The sequence below is a fragment of the Tamandua tetradactyla genome, chromosome 20 (assembly GCF_023851605.1).
Source record: "Tamandua tetradactyla isolate mTamTet1 chromosome 20, mTamTet1.pri, whole genome shotgun sequence".
Taxonomy (NCBI): Eukaryota; Metazoa; Chordata; class Mammalia; order Pilosa; family Myrmecophagidae; genus Tamandua; species Tamandua tetradactyla.
The window spans coordinates 61,456,441-61,479,294 of NC_135346.1; the positions used below are offsets into that span (position 1 = coordinate 61,456,441).

At 38.0% G+C, this 22,854-nt stretch overlaps 1 long non-coding RNA gene and 1 other non-coding gene across 2 annotated transcripts in view; one reads left to right on the top strand and one right to left on the bottom strand.

Moving 5' to 3' along the window:
• Nucleotides 1-22,854, bottom strand: part of LOC143664224 (uncharacterized) — a 52,222-nt gene that overhangs the window by 10,218 nt on the left and 19,150 nt on the right. The window contains exon 3 of the long non-coding RNA XR_013166382.1: nucleotides 17,201-17,244. This is a non-coding gene — a long non-coding RNA (uncharacterized LOC143664224). The remainder of the gene's footprint in view (nucleotides 1-17,200; nucleotides 17,245-22,854) is intronic.
• LOC143665073 (U2 spliceosomal RNA) lies at nucleotides 3,590-3,780 on the top strand. The gene has a single exon (XR_013166747.1). It is a non-coding gene; the product is annotated as a U2 spliceosomal RNA (small nuclear RNA).

The following is a 22,854-nucleotide window of genomic DNA, read 5'->3' on the forward strand; positions in this document are numbered from 1 at the left end:
AAGCCAGAGGGGTAGTTGGGACTGGAGAACAGTAAGAAATGAGAGTAATGGGAAAAGAGAAAACAGGTCATTGTTGAGGATCAGCCATTGTGTGACCTCCCAGCCCTCCCTATTCAAAGCCCCGAGCCCAGAACATTCCCTTATTTGGAGGCTGGAAAGTAAGCTCATGGTTGGCCCAGGTCCTTCTTCCTTACAGGATGATCCTCCCTTGTTCCAGACATAGTGAACATTTTTGCTACTGCTTAGACATATGCAGCCTATGGCATCTGGCCAATAGTATATCTATTCTTCTACAGCAACACAAGAGGGGAATGCACAAATCAACACCTTGTATCCACTGCTGGGAGGGCCCACTGGTCCTGGGAGATCAATGCCCAGTATGGAAGCTGATTTTGCTGTCTCCTCTGTGAATAAAAAGTTGTTCCCACCAGTGCTTGTGTGTGTTGTGTCATCCTTGCTGACAATGACAATGCAGTAACATGGAATGGGAGAAGTATTTGGACTAGTGGCTGTCGTGCTTAAGATCTTTCCAACTTCCATGTAGTGGACTTGTAGCTGCTGACAACAGCAGTTTTACTTGAAATTGTAGTTGTTTTTCTAGTTTGTTTCTTTTAGTTGTTATTTTCGTTATCTTATGCTAACAGTGTGATTTATAGCACTGCTCAACCAGATACTTGACCTTAATTTTCAGTCTGTTTCTTTAGCTCATTTTCATTCCCTTACTCATTATTGTAGTTGCTATTTAATGTTAACTGAGGGATTTTATAACATTGTTAACTGATGCCTTCCTTTCCTCTTATTTACAGCCCACTTGTTTAGCTTATTTACATTAGTTTATGTCAACAAAGTGATCTATAAAATTGTTGTAGCCAGATCCTTAGTCCTCATTTACAGCCCTCCTTTATAGCCAGTTTTGCTATCCCAGCTGGTTTTTGTGAATTTTCAAGTACTTCTTAGGTCCAAGCCTAACTATAACTGAAATAAAACCAATCAATATGAGTCAATTTAAATAACATCACTATCTCTACCTCCCACTGCTTGAATCCCATAAAACTGTAAGTTTTTTGAACTCAGGAAGACAGATTTGAACTTTTATTTTTTCCTGTCTTATGTGGCTCTTTCTTTTCTTGAATTTCTGGTGTCACAGCATTGATTCTCTGTACATCAGGCAGAGCTCTTGCTTGGTAACAGACCTTCTTCACTGGGATTGGTAGCCAGTGCTTCCTTGCTCAACAGTCAAGAACGGCAAGATTGCATATGGTCCAGCAGGCCATTGTGTGGACTTTAGGTCATATATATCTTGACATGGGAAGCCGCTGGAGGGGACCTTTCTATATCAAAGGAGTGTGTTGATCTAACTTAGCTTTTAAAAGAATTACTACAGCTTATATCTTAAGAAAGACTACAGCTGTGCAGAGGGTGTTAAGTTTAGCAATGGGGAAAAGATCTTATTGCAGTTATTTCAGGATAGAAACCAAAAAGAGGAATTGAAGGCAAAGAAATTTAATGAGTTCAAGAAGAATGGACATAAAGAGGGGAGGAGGAAGTACCAGGGTAAGTTAGAGAGAGATTTATTTAAAAAAAAATAAATTAGACCATCTCAAGACTGAGGGAAATGATCCAGTAGGGAATGCAAAATTAATGGATTGAAAGAAAGAAGAGTCCTGGAATGATGCAAACAAATATGTAAAATGGAAATGGAATCCATTTGGCCAATTGTGGACAATTATGTAAGTGACAGGAGAGAATGCAGAGGCAGATTTTTCTGGTGGGAACAGTGGTGTTTCTTTCCTAATCACTTATATTTTCTTGATTAAGTATATCCATTAGCTAAGGATAAAGATAGAAGTTTTTGTGTGTTAGAAGTAGAGAACAGGTCTAGGAAAGTGGGTAGATAAGTACATTAGGGGAAGTTTTGTGTGTTAGAAGTAGAGAGGAGGTCTAGGGAAGTGGGTAGATAAGTACATTAGGGGAAGACAGCATGGTTGTCAAGAAGTACTAAGCTAACTTGAGGTCATAAATGTAAAGTGAAATGGTACATTTTTTTCATCATATACAGATTTTCAGATGCAGGTAAGGAGGAGATGGAGAGTTGGCTGTAACCAATAGTCAATTTTTGCCCAAAGCATGTGTTATTGGTTAAATTGTGTCCTCCAAAAAAAGACATGCTGAAGTCCTAACCCAAGTACCTGAAAATGTGGCATTATTTGGAAATAAGGTCATTACAGAAGGAAATAGCTAAGATGAGGTCATTCTGGGGTAGGGTGGCCCAATATGATTGGCTTCCTTACAAAAAGAGGGGATGAGATAGACAAGATCCAGGAGAGAAGAGCCTCATGTGAAATTAGAAGCAGAAACTGCAGTTTTGCTGCCAAAAGGCAAGAAATGCTTCGGGCCACCAGAAACCAAGAGAAAAGCATGGAATACACTTATCCTTGGGGACTTTAAAGACAGCATGACTCTGGCAACACTTAGAGTTTTAGACTTCTAACCTCCAGAAATGTGAGAGAAGAAAAAGTCAGTTGTCGTAAGCTACTCAGTTTGTGGTATTTCATTCTGACAGCAGCAGGAAACTAATACAGAGCATAATGAAGTAGGAATAGAAAAGGTTGGGTCCGTAAGGGAGTGATTATAATAATTGATCATTAAATTGAAGCCAAACAAAAAATGAAGGGAAGACATGACAGATAGGGTGAATATCACTATAGATTGTGCTGTAGAGTCAAAAAATTGTTGTAATTAGTAGTAATTAGTGCATAGCTGGAAGCCTAAGAAATTGTTTCAGGGAACGGCCTATTGAAAGTAAGATTACAGGAGAGTTGCCTTGCTGGTCATGACAAGTTTGACAGCATGACCTTGAGAATGAGTGGCTGAGGCAATGTGGAGGCAAACACAAGACCCTAGGCCTTCAGAACGTGCATTTTAAACTATCAAGAAAATGGATTATTGGAGAAAATGAATGGCTAAAGACCCAACATGTTCAAGAGCTTGGGAATAATGGCCTATAGGTCAGTAGAGGCCAGTAACGAGGAGAATATGGGGAAATGCTGGCAGAAGTCAATAGAGGATACCCAGTTGAGTTTGAATTTCAAATAAATAATGTATTTCTAGCATAAGTATGTCTGATAAAATATTTATGATATATCTACACTAAAAACGTGCTGTTTTTCTGAAATTCAATTTTAACTCATATTCCTGATGTTTGTTTTTTTTTTTTTTTTTTTGGTCTGTTTGCAGTTAAATGTGGCAACCTAATTTTAAGGATAAAGCCTGATAACATAGATTCAAATTATTACATGAGAAAAGGAAGGTGAATTATTGGTACATGTCAACTAGAAGCAAAGAGAACCCAATTCTGTTCCAGAAAGATGGTATGAGGTGTGTCAGAGAGAGAAATTCCACCCTTTGGAAGGTCTTCAAGGAAGCAGATACCAAGGGGAGAGTCTGGTTGCAATTAGAACCTGAAGTTGAAGAAAAACTTCAGAGAAGAGATTGACTGTACAGTGTATTTTTCTTCTGACTGAATAAGAGTTCCATAGGGTGAAGTTAGGGGTTTAAGGAGTCTGGGAAGGTCAATAGATAGGATCACATCGCTCCTCGGCCTCTTGTCTAAGATCAAGTGTGGTATCTGTTCTTATCAGTTTGATATCTGATACGTCCTCTATCTGAGGACAATATTTTAAATGGATTTTTGGAATTAGGAGATGGAATAGGAGCTTGCTCTGTCCACTCCACGCATCAACCTGGCATTGCAGTACTTCCAGGAACGGTGAACCCCCTCAGGGGAACAATAAATGTATAAAAAATTTAAAAAAAAAAAAGATAGGATCACAAAGAATGATGTGAAAGCCTGAGAATTCAGGTTTTCTTATGGAAATTGACATGAACAAGGATAGTAGGAATGACGAGATAAGCTTTGATAATCCCAAGGCAGTGTTTCAATTTGCTAAAGCTGCCCAAATGCAGTATACCAGAAATGGATTTGCTGCTATAAAGAGGATTTATCAAGTTACAGGTTACGATTCTAAGGCTGTGAAAATGTCCATATGAAGGTATGGGAAGGGAAGGCACATATGAAGGGAAGGCACATGGTGACATTCTGGTTTCAACCAGCTCTCTCAGTTTCTGGCAGTTCCTATGACATTTCTTTTTACATCTCCAAATATTTTTGTCTTAGTGTTAATTCTGCATTCTGTGTTGGCTCTGAGCTCTCTCTATGTTTCTTGTTTTGTACTCTTCATAGAGGCCTGCAGTAAATAGCTTAAGACCCATCTTGAATTGGGTGGGTCACATCTCCATGGAAATAACTTTTGGAGTTATATCTTGGGTGGGTTACGCCTTGATCTAATCAAAAGATCCCACCCATAAAAATTTTGCCCTTGTTCCTTCAAGGGGTAGGGTAGGCCTACTTAAATTTAAACCAGATAGTCACCTCTGGAGAGCCTTTTTTGTTGGACAGATGTGGCCTCTCTCTGAGTCAACTAATTGGGTGAAGTTGCTGCCCATCCCCTTTTGTAGGACATGACTCCCAGAGCATAATCTCCCAGGGCAATGTGGGACAGAACTCCTGGGATGAGTGGGGATCTGGCATCAAGGGATTGAGAAGGCCTTCTTGACCAAGGTGGGGGAAGAGAGAGATAAGACAAGGTATGGTCTTGGTAGCTGGAAGAATTCAAGCAGAGTTGAGAGTTACCCTGGAGGTTGTTCTTATGCATTATATGGATATCTCTTCTTAGTGTACGGTGTGTTGGAGTGGCTGGAAGGTAGTACCTGAAACTATTGAGCTGTGTGCCAGTAGCCCTGATTTTTGAAGATGATTGTATAAAGCTGGGTAGATGGAAACACTAGTGGTCAGTGAGAAGACGGGGTAGGATGTGCATGAGATTTTTCCTCTATTCTTTTTATTTCTTTTTCTGGAGTGATGCAAATGTTCTAAAAATGATCACAGTGATGAAATACACAACTATGTGATGATATTGTGAGCCATTGATTGTACACCATGTATGGTGTGTATATGTGTGAAGATTTGGCAATAAAAATATTTTTAAAAAAGTGTTCCCCACAATATTAGCTTTTCTGAGATATTCAAGTTTCAAACCATCACAGGTTGCTTGACTGTCTTATGGATCAGAATATTAAAGGTTAGGGAAAAATGGTTGGGGGGTCTCACTGGGCACACATATAGTTATGGAGTCCCTTTCTCATTTTTGCAGAAGTTAATATGGAAGCACACAGAGGTGTACATCTTGATTTCTTCAGAAGGAACCTAGCAGAGCAGTGATTTTATGCATTATTCTGTGTTATACTGTGTACAAAAACAATATTGCCTTCTTTGATAAATTTGCAAAATATTTATCTCTCATGATTATTTTTCTAGGAGAACTGTGAAATATTTTACATTTTTAGTATCCAAATACTTTGGAAATTTTGTTTCTCCTTCAAGAACAAGAATATGGCATTTGGCTTAGTCAACTCTTCAGCCCTGTCCATTTGAAAACTTTTAACAATAGCCCCTGGAAGCTCCTGCAGTGACTTGTAAGCCATTAAACAGCCTGTATTGTCTTCCCTGCAACTGAACGCAACAATTGTGACTGAAGTACAACTGATATCAGGAATGAGCAAAGGCCACAAACTCCCAATAGTATGAAGATCTGGGCTTGTTTATATCACCTGGTTTGATTTAGGAGCAGAGTAGATTCCATTAGCACTAGAATATGGCATGCAAGTGTTTCACAGTACAAAGTAGCAAATTTAATGAAATTTTTACCTGTAGTCACCTGAACTGAAGTGGCCAAGCTGAATAATTGCTTCAATAGATTATTATGGAAAGAATGAGGAATATAAACACTGGCCTATGATCTGGAGAGCATTAACAGAGAACATGCTAAATTTATTATTTTAAATTTGTGGTTCAAAAGACTTCAGAAATTGTTTTCCTTAGCATACTAGTGCACTAGTCAGAGTAAGGGGGAGACATATAATTCCTGTATCTGTTTCATGGTGTATTCAATAGGCCATAAACTTATCTTGCAAATTTCTCCACTTCTTGAAGTCAGAATGAAATAGAAATATTGACCAACTGGCAACATCATCACATTGATTGTCCTAGTCTATACTGATGGGATAACCCACACAGATTGGAAAGAAACATTAAATATTAGTAGTAAGATCACTTGCTTAGGGAACTCAGGAAATTATTTATTTGAGCATCTAAAAAATGTAGAGGTGATTTTTTAAAACCACATCTCCATTTAATCACCTTTTTTGTTTGTGTAAAAGATGGCTGGGTCTCATGCATACTCACAAATTTAATTATAAGGCAACTCCAATTGCGCTTACTGTTTCAGGTAGGGTTTCTTTATTAGACAAAAGCAATGTAAAGGCATATATCCAATATGCATTTGCTTTCACATGGAGGGACACCAGCACAGGCTTACTGGTGCATGACTGGGCTTCACCAATTTCTGTCTTTCTGGAAAATCTTTTCTGGAGGAACATCAATCATTAATATACCCACAGGACATGAGAATCATCTAACACATTGAACATGTAAGGCAGAGAGATTCTGGTGATCAGGAAGGAGCAGAAATCCTAGATACCTTCAGGCATGCCAAATAAAAATGGTGGCACCTACAGCTAAGTGGAATTAGTTGGGGTTCAATAATCTGAATTACCTCAGGATAACCCCTTCCTATGAATTTGCACCTTCCATTCCTATGGAGGCAGCACACTATTTATTGGGCCTCAGAGAATTTAAGTGAACCAGGTATCAGTGGGAGTCAGGTCCACAGCAAAAGACCCCCACCCCTGGCATAATAGAGGATTAATAAAAGGACAAAATTTGGTTCTATAAAAAGATTAATAAAATACACTAATTTTAGTAAATCGGTATAATAATATGTGGGGAGCACACACACATACACACACATATTGTTAAAAATGAACAAGTGGACATCATTATCGATCCCTTGACTATTAAATACATAAGAGGATATGGGGGACAGTTTTATGGTTAGAAGTTAGAAATTTTAATTGAAAAGGAGAAATTTGATGAGAAGTGTAACCTATAAAGTGCACAATTTGAAATGGAATATATGAAAGTTTGTAACCATCAAATACTTCTCACTCTAAATGACATCACCAGAAAATTTTACCAAACATTAAAAGAAGTAAAATCAATCATACACAACTCTTTGAGAGAATAGAAAAATTCCAAGGATGGACCGACCATTAAAGAGCACCAGGATTTCAGGTATACCTGAGAAAATGTGGTGTTAGAAAATAGTAGAGATGTGGCTATAGATAGAAAGAGCAGTAGAGTGTAGTGCCAAATAAACTGATGATAGCTTCAGAAAGGAGATATCAAACATAATTTACACGTGCCCAGAGATAAGACAGTTAAGATTAAGATAGAAAATTCTCCCACAGTGTTTGAAGTCTTTAGTTACCATTGGGCAGGAGCATTTAGCTTTTTTGTCCATGACTTACAGTTAGAAATATATTTTACACTACAGTTTTGTACACTCACATGTATATACACCCCACTGAAATAATGGTTTTACATAACAATTTTATATATAAGATGTATTGCGATGCTTTTAAAAATGTTATTCTGAAAGGTGGGGCATGATGGCAGCTTAATGAGGTGTGGAATTTAGTTCATCCTCCAGAGCAGCCAGTAAATATCCAGGAAGAGTACAGAACAGCTGCTGGGGCTACATCAGTGACCAGACACAGAATGAACATCAGACTGGACCAAGTGGACTGGCTGAGACCCCACACAGAACTGTAAGTTCCCTAAGCCATGGTGGCTGGTGCCTTCTCCCCCACAAGCATGGCAGTTTGATTCCTTGGGGAGAAAAGAAATAAACTTTACTAGCAACAAGGGTTTAGCTCAATTGCGGAATTAATAAACAAATTCTGACTACTGAAAATAGGTCTCTAACACAGATAAACCTGGAATAAGCACTAAAGGTATTAGGAGATTTTGCCCTTTCAGAGTGGGTGTGGGGCTGATGGGAAAAAAAAAGCTTTTTGCGTCAGATGGCAGAAAATACTGGAAAAGGGCTGGAACCCAAGAAAAGGGGACACAGAGAGTCTGGAGATACACTGAGTCACGTGAGTCACGTACTAACTTAAGCTTTTGATTGACAAACGTGAAGACTGGGGGTTTTTTTTCTTTTTTTCTACTCCTAGCAATTCCTTAGATAGAACTGAAAGCCTTCTCAGGCTCCAGCACTGCCCCAGACAAGGGCAGAATTAAGCTTATCTGAGAGACAAAGTAACTAATTCCCTAAAGTCTGTACCTTCCCCAAGAGAAAGGTGGGGCCCAGCTCAACTGGAATCCCTCTTTCAAGGAATTCAGGCCCCATGGACTAGAAATTGAAGCAATTAATGCCAACCTACAATTTCACCTCTGTCTCAACCATGCTCCTAGCAGGGAGAGTCTCTGAAATTAAAGGCACCACATCACCTTACACTGGTGGGAAGCCATGGGTGTACAAGTGCTGCGTGCTGGGCAGGATAAGAAAAGCACAGAGTCTAGAGGCTTTGTAGGAAAGTCTGACAACCTGCTGAGTCTCACCCTCAGGGAAAACTGATGCTGGTAACTCTCTCCTCCTGAGATATTGACTTGTATGGTCTGGGAAAATCCATCTGGGGTCAATAACATCTAAGGAGACCCTCCTCAAAAAAGGCTACATATAGACAGAGCAAGAAACAGAAAAGTGAAAACTGAAAAATTCTGATCAGTTAAACAGAACCTATGTAGAGTTCTAGAATAAGTTGAACTAAATGCCAAAGAACAGACAGAGAACAAAACCATCCAGCAAGAAAATCCTAGAGAAAAGAGTGAAATAACCTCCAGAATAAACTAATGAAGGAAATCAAATGCCTAGATGCCAACAAAAGAGAATGAATCATTTTAGGAAAATTGAAGATATGACACAGTCAAAGGAATAAACCAACACTTCAAATGAGATACAGGAGTTGAAACAACTAATTTGGTATGTTCAAACAGACATGGAAAATTTCTTCAAAAATCAAGTCAATGGGTGAGTGAGGATATAAAGAAAAAATTGGGTGAACAAAAAAAGGAAATCAAAAATTTGAGAAAAACAAATCACAGAACTTATGGAAATGAAAGGCATAATAGAAGAGACAAAAAATTAAAATCTCTAACAATAGATTTGAAAATAAAGAAAAGGATTATTGAAATGGAGAACTGGACATCTGCAATCTGACATGCAAAAGAAAATATAGGGAAAAGAGTGGAAAAATATGAGCAGGTTCTCAGCGAATTGAATGACAACATGAAGCACGTGAATATAAATGTTGTGGGTGTTCCAGAAGAGGAAAAGAAGGGAAGAAAGATGATAAAGACTAAGGGAGGGGGGTAGGCCATGGTGGCTCAGCAGGTAAGAGTGCTTGCCTGCCATGCCAGAGGACCCAGGTTCGATTCCCAGTGCCTGCCCATGTAAAAAAAAAAAAAGACTAAGGGAGGAAATAATCACTGAAACTTTCCCATTTCTTATGAAAGACATCAGATTACAGATCCAAGAAGTGCAGCATACACTAAACAGAACATACCTAAACAGACATATTCCAAGACACTAATCAGATTGTCAAGAGTCAAGGAGAAAGAGAAAATTTTGAAAGCAGCAAGAGAAAAACAATCCCTCAAATATAAGGGAAGCCCAATAAGACTATGTGTGGATTTCCAGCAGAAACTACGGAGGTGAGAAGGCAGTGGTATGATATATTTAAGATTCTAAAAGAGAAAACTGCCATCCAAGAATTCTGTATCCAGCAAAACTGTCCTTCAAAAGTGAGGGCAATATTAACATATTTTCAAGCAAACAATCACTGAGTGAATTTGTGAATAAGAGACCAGCTCTGCAAGAAAGACTAAAGTTTGTGCTATAGGGAGATAGGAAAAGACAGGAGAGAGAGGTCTAGAGAAGAGTGTAGAAATGAAAACTATCAGTAAAGGTGAAAAGAGAAAAAAAAAATAGATGCAACGTATAAAATCCCAAAGGCAAAATGGTAGAAGAAAGTCCTGCCTTTACAGTAATAACACTAAAAGTTAATAAATTAAACTCCCCAATAAAAAGACAAAGACTGGAAGAATGAATTTTAAAAAAACAACTCACTTTAGACACAAGGACAAAAACAGGTTGAAAGTGAAAGGTTGTGAAAAGGTATTTCATGCAAACAACAATCAGAAAAGGGCAAAAAAAGCAAAAGAGCAGGAGTAGCTATACTCATATCTGCCAAATTAGACTTTAAATGTAAAACAATAAAAAGAGACAAAAAAGGACACTATGTATTAATAAAAAGAACAATTCACAAGAAGACATAACAATCATAAGTATTTATGCACCAAGCCAGAGTGCTCCAAAGTACATGAGGCAAACAGTGACAACACTGAAGGGAGAAATAGACACCTCTACCACAATAGTTGGAGACTTCAATCCCCACTTTCATCAATGGATAGAACATCCAGACAGAGGATCAATAGAAGAAACAGAGAATCTGAATAATACAATAAATGAACTAGACTAACACACATTTACAGAACATTACACCCCATAATAGCTGGATACATATTTTTCTCAAGTGTTCATGGATCATTCTTAAGGATAGATCGTATGCTGGGTCACAAAGCAAGTCTTGATAAATTTAAAAAGACTGAAATCATTAAATAAAAAAACACTTTCTATGTATTTTCTAAGATCATAATGGCATGAAGTTGGAAATCAATAACAGGCAGAGGGCCAGAAAATTCACAAATATATGGACATTAAACAGCACACTCTTAAGGAACCAGTGGCTCAAGGAAGAAATTACAAGAGAAATCAGTAAATATCTCTAGGCAAATGAAAATGAAAACACAACATATCAAAATTTATAGGATGCAACAAAGGCAGTGCTAAGTGGGAAATTTATTGTCTTAAATGCTGTTATTTTTAAAAGCAAGGAACAAAAATCAAGTAGTTAATTGTTCATTTGGAAGAACTAGAGAAAGATCTACCAAATCACTCCATAGTAGACAAAAAGAAAGAAATAATGGATATTAGAACAGAAATAAATGAAATTGAGAACATGAAAACAATCGTGAAAATCAACAAACATAGAAGCTGGGTTTTTTTTAAGAAAATCAAAAAAATTGATGGACCCTACCTAGATGGAGAGAGAGAGAGAGAGAGAGAGAGAGAGAGAGAGAGAAAGAGAGAGAGAGAGAGAGAGAGAGAGAGAGAGAGAGAGAGAGAGAGAGAGAGAGAGAAAGAGAAAGAGAGAAGATGTAAATAAATAAAATGAGAAATGCAAGAGGAGACATAACCACTGATCCATAGAAATAAGGAAGGTAATGAGAGGACACCATAAGCAACTATATGGTAATAAAACAGACAATGTAGATGGAATGGACAATTCCTAAAAAAGCATGAACAGCCAAAACTGACATGAAAAGAAATAGATGACCTTAAATAAACCAATCGCAGGAAAAGAGATTGAATCAGTCATCAATAAGCTCCAAAAAAAGAAAAGTCCAGGACCAGATGGCTTCACAAGTGAATTCTTCCAAGCATTCAAGAAAGAATTAGGACCAATCCTGCTCAAACTCTTCAAAAAAACTGAAGAGGAGGAAAGGGTCCACAACTCATTCTATGAAGCCAGCATCACCTGCATGACCAAAGACATACAAACATCCAATAAGAAAAAAAATTACAGGCCAATCATGTATGTAATGAATATACATGCAAAAATCCTCAACAAAATACTTGCAATTCGATTCCAGCAGCACATTAAAAGAATTACACATCATGGCCAAGTAGGAATTATTCCAGGTATGCAAGGATCATTCAACTTAAGGAAATCAATTAATGTAATACACCATATCAACAAATCAAAGGAGAAAAACCACATGTTCCTCTCAATTTATGAAGAAAAGACATTTGAAAAATTCAACATCCTTTCTTGATGAAAACACTTTAAAGGATAATAATAGAGGGGAAATTCCTCAACATGATAAACGGAATAAATGAAAAACCCACAGCTGGTTGCATGACTGGTTCAGTGGTACAATGCTTGGCTTTCATGTGGGAAACCTGGGTTCAATTCCCAGACCATGCACCCCACCTACCCACCCCTGAAAAAAGACAAACCCACAGCTAACATCATGCTCAATAGGGAAAGACTGAAAGCTTTCCCTTTAAGATCAGGAACAAGACAAGGATGCCACTGCCACCATTGATAATCAACATTGTGATGGAAGCTCTAGCCAGAGCAATTAGACAAGAAAAAGAAATAAAAGGCATCCAAATTGGAAATGAAGAAGTAAAACTCTCACTAGATGATACCATCTGTTGAAAATTCTGAAAACTCTACAACAAAGCTTCTAGAGCTAATACATGAGTAAAGCAAAGTGACAGGATACAAGATCAACACCGAAAAATCAGTACTGTTTCTATACAATTGTAATGAGCAATCTGAGGAGGAAATCTAGAAAAACTACAAGAAATTGCTAAACGAAATCATGGAAAACCTAAATAAATTAAAGGGCATACCGTGTTCATGGAATGGAAGACTAAATATAGTTAAGATGTCAATTTTAGCTAAATCAATTTAGAGACTCAATACAATACCATTAAAATCCCAACAACTTACTTCGTAGAAATAGAAAAAACAATACCCAAATTTATCTAGAAGGGAAGCATGCCCCAAATAGCTAAAAATATCTTGAGAAAGAAAAATCAAGTGGGAGGTCTCACCTACCTGACTTTAAAATATATTACATACCTACAGTGGTCAAAACAGCACAGTTCTGGCATAAAGATAGATATACTGGCCAATGGAATCGAGGAGAGTGTTCAGATATAGAACTCTTCATCTATGGACAGTTGATCTTTGAGAAGTTTGTCAAGCCAACTCACCTGAGAGAGCATTTTCTTCAATAAATGAAGTTTGGAGAACTGGATACCCATAAGCAAAAGAATGAAAGAGAATCCATATCTCACACCCTATACAAAAATGAACTCAAAATGGATCAAAGACCTAAACATTAGAGCTAAGACCATAAGACTTTTAGAAGAAAATGTAGGAAAACTTCTTACAAAGCTTGCAATAGGAGATAGTTTCCTAGACATTATAGCCAAAGTAGGAGCATTGAAGAAAGAAACAGATAAATGAGAACTCCTCAAAGTTAAACACTTTTTGCATCAAAGAACTTTGTCAAGAAAGTAAAGAGGCAGCCTATGCAATGGGAGACAATATTTGGAAACCACATATCAGATAAGGGTTTAGTATCCAGAGTATATAAAGAGATTCTTCGACTCAACAACAAAAAGTCAAACAATCCAATTGCAAAATGGGCAAAAGACATGAATAGACACGTTTCAGAAGAGGAAATACAAATGGCTAAAAGGCACATGAAAAGATGCTCAACTTCACTGGCTATTAAAAAAATGCAAATCAAAACCACAATAAAATATCATCTGACAGCCACTAGACTGGCCTTTACAAAGAAAACAAAACAAAACGACAGGTACTGGAGAGGATGTGGAGAAAGAGGCACATTTATCCACTATTGATGGAAATGTAAAATGGTATAACTGCTCTGGAAGTCAGTTTGATAGTTCCTCAGGAAGCTAAGTATAGAATTGCCATATGATCCAGAAAACTCATTGCTAGGTATATATCCAGAGAACATGAGGACAAAGATACAAATGGACATTTTCACCCCAACATTTTTGGCAGCATTATTTAGAATTGCCAAGAAATGGAAACAGCCCAAATGTCCATCAATGGAAGAGTGACTCAACAAGCTGTGGTATATATATTCAATGGAATACTATGTAGCTGTAAGATAGAATAAGGTCATGAAATATGTAACAACATGGTTGGACATTGAGAACATTATGTTGAGTGAACTTAGCCAGAACCAAAGGTCAAATACTGTATGATCTCACTAATCTGAACTAACGTTAATGAGTGAACTTGCAGAATTGAAGTTAAGAACACAGGTTATCAGGAAATAGGAACAGGGTGGAGGTTGGGCAATTGGTGCTGAAGGAATACTGATCGTGAAACAGGAACGATTGTAAAAACTCAAAAATGTGTAGCACAGTACTAGGGATGGTAGCACAGTAATATAAGTACACTGAATGAAGCTGAATGTGAATACGATAGAGGAAGAAGGGCTGGGGGACTGTATGAAACCAGAAGGAAAGTTATAGGACAGAGACTGAGAAAGTACAGTTTAGGAAAGCTTATAGTGGATAATGATGGTGTTTTAATGTGCAAATTTAAAAAAGTTTGTTGCATAAGAGAGAACAAACGAATGTCTATGTTGCAGGGTGTGGAAATAGACGGTATATGGGAAAAAGTACAATCAATGCAAACTAGGGTCTATAGTCAATAATAACATTGTAATACGCTTCCACCGAATGTAACAAAGTATTTTGCCAAAACAGTCATACGTCAGTGGGCGGGGGTAGGGGAGGTGGGGAGATTGGAAAATGTGTATGGATTCTTTGTGCAGAAAAAGAAAGTCTTCAGATAGAGTATGATGGTAAAGGCATGTCTATACACTTAGGCTGGATTATATGGTGTGTGAATAAAACTGTTTAAAAAGAACAGAGAGAAACAAGTGCTAGAGAAAATGCAGAGAAAGAGATGACCTATTGACTCCATAGGGAAACTGAGAGGTGCAGCCCCTTGGAGGGCAGTGTGGTGGCTCCACAGGAGCCTAGAGGTGGGTTGACATATGATCCTGAAACCTCCTTGCCCAGTATACACCTGGAGGAACTGAGTGTGGGCACGAGTGGACATTTGCACACTGGTGTTTACGGCAGCAGTGCTCTGGATCAATGACTGGAGGTGACCTAAGGGTACAATGACAGAAGAATTGAAGGGGGCACTATGGTGTGTGCATACACCATACTGCCCAGGGCAAGGAAGAATGAAGTTGTGAGGCATGCAACAAATTGAATGAAACTTAAAGACGGTATGTTGTATGAAATGTCAGGAATAAAATGACAAATGTTATCATTCCTCAGTCAATCATATGGACTAACTAGAATATAAAAACTCGATGAACTAAAGTTGAGAGCATGAGTTGGGGCCTATTACAAAGGTTTCTAGATCGTAAGCTCTTACAGCAGTCACGTATATTCAGGAATTGTAACTGTTGATTCTAAATTGTGAGATTCTGACCTGTTTGTATATAACATGGCCATTCCCAGAGACTTTGGGTGTTTATTTGACACATGAGACTCAGAGTTAGAGCTCTGAAGCTATGAAAGTCAGCATTACCCCATACAGGAACTGTTTAAAAAGCTGAAAAAGTGATCAGATTTCTAGTAGAGATACGAATCAAGCTGAGCTTGATAGGGCTAAGGTAGATCAGAATACAGGGTAAAGGAGGATATCATCCATATTATACCACCTCAACTTCTGTGTGAGACTGAAAGGAGGGATGTTTATCGGGTGCTAAATCTGTATTTTGTGTAGTGTTTTTCCTAATTTAACGTGTATGTCAGTGTACCTGAATATCGTAAGTACATGGGATTGTGAATAGGGCATGAGGTTTTGTTTGTTTGTCCAGGTTAGTGTGATGCCCCAATATATCCCAGAGTAATTTGGACAGTGAATAAAAAGTATTTGCAAAACTCCCTTGGGGGACTTGGGAGAAAGGAGGAAATATACAATCCATTTGGAGAATTCCTCATGTTCTCACAAGTAGTGGGGACAGTAAAATCAATAGGCCAAGCCCTCGATCTTGGGGTTCACCCCTATAAAACTTATTCCTGCAAAAGACAAGTTAAGCTTACTAAAAATTAAGCCTAAGAGACACCCCCATACAACCTCCTTAGTTGCCCAGATGTGGATGCTCTCTCTAAGCCAGCCCAGCAGGTGAACTCATCGTCCTCCCTCCTATGAGGCACATGACTCCTGGGGGTGTAAATCTCCTAGCAACGTGGGACAGAAATCCCAGGATGAGCTGGAACCTGGCATCACAGGATTGAGAAATCCTTCTTGACCAAAAGGGGGAAGAGAGAAATGAGAAAAAATAAAGTTTCAGTGGCTGAGAGATTTCAACAGAGTCAAGAGGTTATCCTGGAGGTTATTCTTACACATTACATAGATATCCCCTTTTAGTTTATCATGTATCGGAGTGGGTGGAGGGAATTACCTGAAATAGCTGAGCTGTGTTCCAGTAGCCTTGATTTTTGAAGACCTTTGTATAGAGATAGAATGTTTACAATGTGACTGTGTGATTGTGAAAACTTTGTGTCTGATGTTCCTTTTATCCAGGGTATGGACAGATGAGTGAAAAATATGGATAAAAATAAATAAATAATGGGTGACCAAGGGTAAAATAAATTGGGTAGATGGAAATACTAGTGGCCAATGAGAGGGAGGGGTAAGGTGCATGGTATATATGAGTTTTTTTCTTTTTTCTTTGTATTTCTTTTTCTGGAGTGATGCAAATGTTCTAAAAAATGATCATGGTGATGAATATGTGATGATATTTTGAGCCATTGATTGCACACCATCTATGGAATGCATGTGTGTGAGCATTTCTCAATGAGAATATTTTTTTAAATGTTATTTTATTTACTAACATGGTGACGTATGACATCCTCAGTGATAGCACCAGAAGATGAGTGAGATGTGATTGGGAAATGAAAAATTTCAAATAATGAGGCTATACAATTTGTTCAAGAAGACTGTTGAAGTGATAGCAAAAAAATCAAGCTTCCTTTAGATATATTTGCCTCTAGGAATTGAAAAATTTTATTCATAGTTATATTTTGAGTAATTATATGATTCTTATGCATAGACACTATGTCAAGCAGAGCAGAAAGAGCAAAAACCGGTCTAATTACCAGCTAATATTTGAAGTGGCCCTAGTTTTAATCACTAATATATAAATTTAAATGAGTAGTATTTTGGTTAATCACTTCCCACAGAAATATATTAAATTTGCTTGAGATAAATCATACCAGAAATTAACCATAATACAAAGCATATATTTATCAGTCTTATGAGACAAAGTAAGAATTAAGACATCTACAGTAAGTATTCAAAACAGTAATACTTCCAGTCTTCTTCAAAATAATATCAAAAGGCCAGCTAGCTTATATATTTAAATATGAAATTTCCCAAGTATAAATAATATTAGGAAGTCATGACTTACTTTCCTTATCTCGATTTTGTCTCTCCAATACAGTTGTCTCCTGCCTACAAATAAAAAAGATAACATGAGACATGAGACAGAGGTGTCTCCAAAACTGAAAGTGCACTTCCAATAAGTGTTTCATTGCTCTAAGCTGAAGATCATTTCACATGATAAGTAAAATTAAATGCCTGTTTTCTCTGGCCCTTTCTGACAAGCCATCAAAAACCAAGAAAAGACTGAAAAACAAAGAATAACACCCCGTATTTCATGAAACTAAGTAATTATTAGACTATCAGACTGCATGTGGAAAGTACATATGCAATATAGTAAAATGTTGATCAATTCAAGGGAGAAGATGGAAACTGAATTTTATCCTCTTCTGACCTTGATGAGGGGAATTATATAACCTTAAAAGTAAATGATGGGGCGGGCCACACTGGCTCAGCAGGCAGAGTTGTCACCTGCCATGCCAGAGGACCCGGGTTCAATTCCCAGTGCCTGCACATGTAATAAATAAATAAAATGCACTGTTAAAAGAAAAAAAGGAAACGATGGACAACAGACAGGGCAAGATGGCGGTGTAGGGAAGTGTGGAATTTAGTTAGTCCTACAGGGCAGCTAGCAAGTAGCAATGAACTGTCTGGAACAACTGTTTGGGGACTCCTGTGACCAGACACACATTGTGCAACAGTCTGGAATGGGTGGGAGGGCCAAGACCACAGGGCAGAACTGTAAGTTCTCCCAAGCCATGAAGGCTGGCTCCCCTCCCCAGCTTGTACAGCATGCTGTTTTGGAGTCATTTCCCTGTGGGAAAAAGAATCAGTCTCTGATAGGAGAAAGGGAAGGTAGCTTAACCAAGCTCCAATTGCTAAGGCAGTTAACAAACACAACTACTGAATACAAGCTCTGAGCATGGATGAACCAAGAGCAGGCATGAAAGGAATCCTGAGGTCTCTCCCAGCAAAGAAGAGGCAAGGCTGATGGAAAAAAATAAAACAGAAAGTTTTGAAGTTGGCTTAGATCAGAATACTGGAAAAGGGTTGTGGCCCCAGACAAGGAACACATAGAGTAAGGTAACAACTCCAGTTCTTGATTGGCAAACGGAGGGGGGCAAACCGAGGGGGGGGGTGGTTCTGAAGTCCAGCTCTGAAAAATGCCCTCTGTTTTTGTTTTTGTTTTACTTTGTAGCAGTCCATTAAATAAAGTTGCAGTCAGTCTCAGGTTTCTGCACTACCCCAGGCAAGGGCAGAGGTAAGAAATGTCTGACAGACAAAGTAACTTTTCAGGTGAAGTAGATAAATGCCTAAAGGCACATCTTCTTCCTTAAAAAGGGGGGCAGGGCAGGGTCCAGCAAAAATGGTGGCTCTCATTTAGTCCCCAGGTGCTGGAAAACAGAAACAGCTTAAGGCTGCCTTCTACCACAGCCTCTGTATCAAGCACACCCCTGGCAGGGCCAGGGTCTGCTGAGAATTAAAGGCACTGCACAACTTTATACTGGTGGGGCACTGTGGGCTGATGAGTCCCACCTGCTGGACAGGATAGGAAAAGCACAGAATCAAGAGGCATCACAGGAAAAACTGGCAAACTGCTGGGTCTCTTCCTCAGCGACTCTTGATACTGCTTACACCCTCTTCATAAGTCCAGCACCTGCCTGGTCTAGGAAGAGCTCTTTGGGGTTGATCATTTCCAAAGAGTACCTCCTCAAAAAAGATTCCATATAGGCAGTGTAAGAACCAGAAAAACAAGAGTTGAAAAATTATGATCAGTTAAGCAGAAGCTATGCTACAGGTCTAGAATAAGTTGAATGTCAAAGAGCAGATAGAGAACAACACCAACCAACAAGAAAACTCTAGGTAAAAGCTAGAAAATGACCTCAAGAATAAACCAATCAAGGAAATCCGATGCATAAACACCAGCAAAAAGTTACAAGTCACACTAGGAAAAGCAAAGATGTGGCCCAAAGGACCAAACTAGCACTTCAAATGGCATATAAGAGCTCCAACAACTAACTAAAGATGTTCAAACAAATCTTCTAAATCAAATGAAAAATCAGATCAATGAGGTGAAGGAAAATATGGCGAAAGAGATGAAAGATACGAAGGGAAGGCACTGTGAGACAACGCAGAAGAACTCAAAGGCTTGTAAAAAGAAATGACAGAACTTATGGGAATGAAAGTTACAGTAGAAGAGATGAAAACAGAGGAGATGTACAGCAGCAGATTTGAGGAGGCAGAAGAAAGGAATAGTGAGTGAAGTAGAGGAAAGGACATCTGAAATCCTACACACAAAAGAACAGCGAGGGAAATGAATGTAACATGCATGCAGGTGTCATGGAAGTGAATGGCAGCATGAAACACAGGAATACGTGTGTTATGGGTGTCCCAGAAGGAGAAGAAAAGGGAAAAGGAGCAGAAAGAATAATAGGAGAAATAATCATCGAAAATTTCCCAACTATGAAAGACATAAAACTACAGGTCCAAGAAGTGCAGCACACCCCAAAAGAATAGATCTAAATAGACCTACTCCAAGACACCGACCAGATTGTCAGATGTCAAACACGAGTGAGGATTCTGAGAACAGCAACAGGAAAGTGATCCATGTCATACGAGGGAAGCTCAGCAAGACTGTGCATGGATTTCTCGGCAGAAACGGTAGAGGCAAGATGCAGTGTTATAGTATATTTAAGATACTGAAAAAGAAAAACTGCAAACCAATAATTCTATATCTGGGAAAACTGTCCTTCAAAAATGATGGAGAGTTTAAATATTTTTAGACAAACAGACCCCGAGAACATTGGTGAACAAGAGACATGCTCTACAAGAAACACCAAAAGGGGGTGGGATGCAAGGGTCATTCAGTGGTGGAATTCTTGCCTCCCATGTGGAAGATCCAGGTTCAATTCCTGTTCATGCACTTCCCCAAAAACAAACAGACAAGCAAACAAACAAATAAAAAGGCAACAAACAAAAAATTCAATCAATGGTGCTGCAATAACTAGATACTCACATGGAAAAATAATGAAATGTGATCTCACCATGCACTATACAAAAAAAATATATAATAAGAAAAGAAACGCAAAAGGGAGTACTGCAGTCGGATAGGAAGAGAGAGGAGAGAGAGACTTGGAGAAGAGTGTAGAAGTGAAGACTATCAGTAAGAGCACAAAGAGAGAAAATATGACATATAAAATCCAAAAAAAATGGTAGAAGAAAATATTGCCTTTATTGTAATACCGTAGAATGTTAATGGATTAAACTCCCCAATCAAACTTAGAAAAAAAAGTAAAACAACTTAATTACATGGAAACTTGAGTAGGGAATGAGATCTTGTTATTTTGTGTAGGTTAATATAAAACCCTGATACGTACCAGAGTAATCTAGGTAGAAAATTAAAAAGTATCTGCAAAGTCCCCTCAAGCGACTGAAGAAAAATGTGGAAATATTTAACTCCTCACCTGGAGAACTTGTGATACTGTCTCAAGAATTAGGGAGTTCCAATTTAATATGCAAAGCCCTTGGTCTTGGGGCTTGCCCTTATGAAACTTATTCCTGAAAAGAAGAAGCCAAGCCTACTTATAACGATGCCTAAATGTCACCTCCAGAGAATCTCTTTTCTTTTTTGCTGCTCAGATGTGGTGTCTCTCTTGAAGCTAATTCTGCAAATGGCTTGCTGCAGCCTCCCCTCATGTGGGACATGATGTCCATGGGTGTAAATTTCCCTGGAAAAGTGGGGTATGACTCCCAGGGATGAACCTGGTCCTGGTATCATGGGATTGAGAAACACTTCTTGAACAAAGATGGGAAAAGAAGTGAAACAAAATAAGCTTCCAGTGGCCAAGAGATTTCAAATAAAGCTGAGAAGTCATTCTGGAAGTTATTCTTATGCATTATATAAATACTCCTTTTTAGTTTGTAGTGTATTAGAACAGCTAGAAGGAAATACCTGAAACTGTTGAACTGTACTCCAGCAGACTTGATTTTTGATGGTGATTGTACAACTATATTGCTTTTATCATGAGACCATGTGATTGTGAGAACCTTGTGATTGGCCCTCCCTTTATCCAGTGTATTAGCAGATGAGTAATAAAACAAAGACAAAAATAAATGAATAACACAGGTGGGTAAGGGCTATGGGATATTTTGGGTGTTCTTTTTTATCTATTTATTTCTTTTTGGAGTAATAAAAATGTTCTAAAATTGATTGTGGTGATGAGTGCACACACCTGTGATGATACTATGAGCCATTGATTGTATACTTTGGATGATTTTATGTTATGTGAATATATCTCAATGAGACTGCACATAAAAATAAAGGCAGGGAGACAGGTGGAGTGAATAAAACATTAAGGTATAACCATTGTCATCAATAGTAATAAAAATAATTGTATACTCCCCCCCAAAAATAGTAAATGGGAAGGTCTTCAAGAATCTTAATGAAGAGATTACAGTGTTGGGCACTGAGGATTATAAACCAGTCATTAGAGAGATACTGAGGATCGCTAAGGGACAAAAGAAAGACGAAGGGCCATAGGGAAGGTGGGGTTGTCAGCATACCACAATTTATTTCTCTGTCCCCTGACTCCGAAGCCTAAATGTGGAGGTAAGAAGTGATGCAATCTGTATGACTCTTCACTTCTGACCGGACCAACAAACCTCCGCGTGGGGCAGAGAGAAGATATTTGGTGAGGAGGCAGCACGAAACAAAACACCAATTTGAAGCTGGATGTTAGCTTACTTCTTTCTGCAACCTCCCCCAGTACTCACACACAGAAACACATATGCACTCATGTGCATGTACACAAACATAGCTTTATTGTACAAATGACCTTCTTCTATTCAAAGAACTAAGTATAATGTTGCAAAAATGTAACAAAATGACAAAAAAAGTAGAAAAGTATACTGAAGGCAAATCATTGTCAGAAGAGAAATTAATTCAAATAATATGAGAATGCCTACCATACGTAATTAAAGAGAAAACACAGTAACAACACATCTCAGAGAGATAAATAAAATGATTTATTTATAATGAGAATGCAAATGATTCCAATAGGAATTTAAAAAATAAGTTAAGTGGGCTTGCATAAATTGGGAAAATGTTTTAAGGGACTGATGAAAACTTTACAGAAACTGAACAACATTATAGGCAGCAATAAATGAATCCAAATATTTCTAAAAACTGAGCAGTGGCAATGTAAAGCATGCTTAAGATGAAAACTAATGGTGGAAAACTAGAAGATAGAATGGTTAAAGGACAACTGTGAAAACATAAGAGCTAATGTGCACACAGCTGGTTTGCCTGGGGGTAAGAACTGGACAAGTATTATTCAGGACTAGTGGAAGCCAAGCATTCTGTTAATGAATATGCATTGATACTTTTCTATTTTATTTTCAGAACCACAATCTAAAAGAGCCATACTTTAAACTTAATTTAAAAAACAAGGAAATCAAAAGTTAAAGAATTATAAGTACCCTCTCTAAAAATTGATACAGAATATATGTCAAACACTTTGATAAAATCCACAGAGTGGAATAGCACAGATATTGGTAGTAATGCAATAAAAAAGAACTTAATATTAAAATATAAAACAAGTTTTGAAATTAAACTACTCAGATCCAAGAATAAATAAAAAGAAAGGTAGCAAAGTATTTACACTCTTTGGACAATATTGTTTC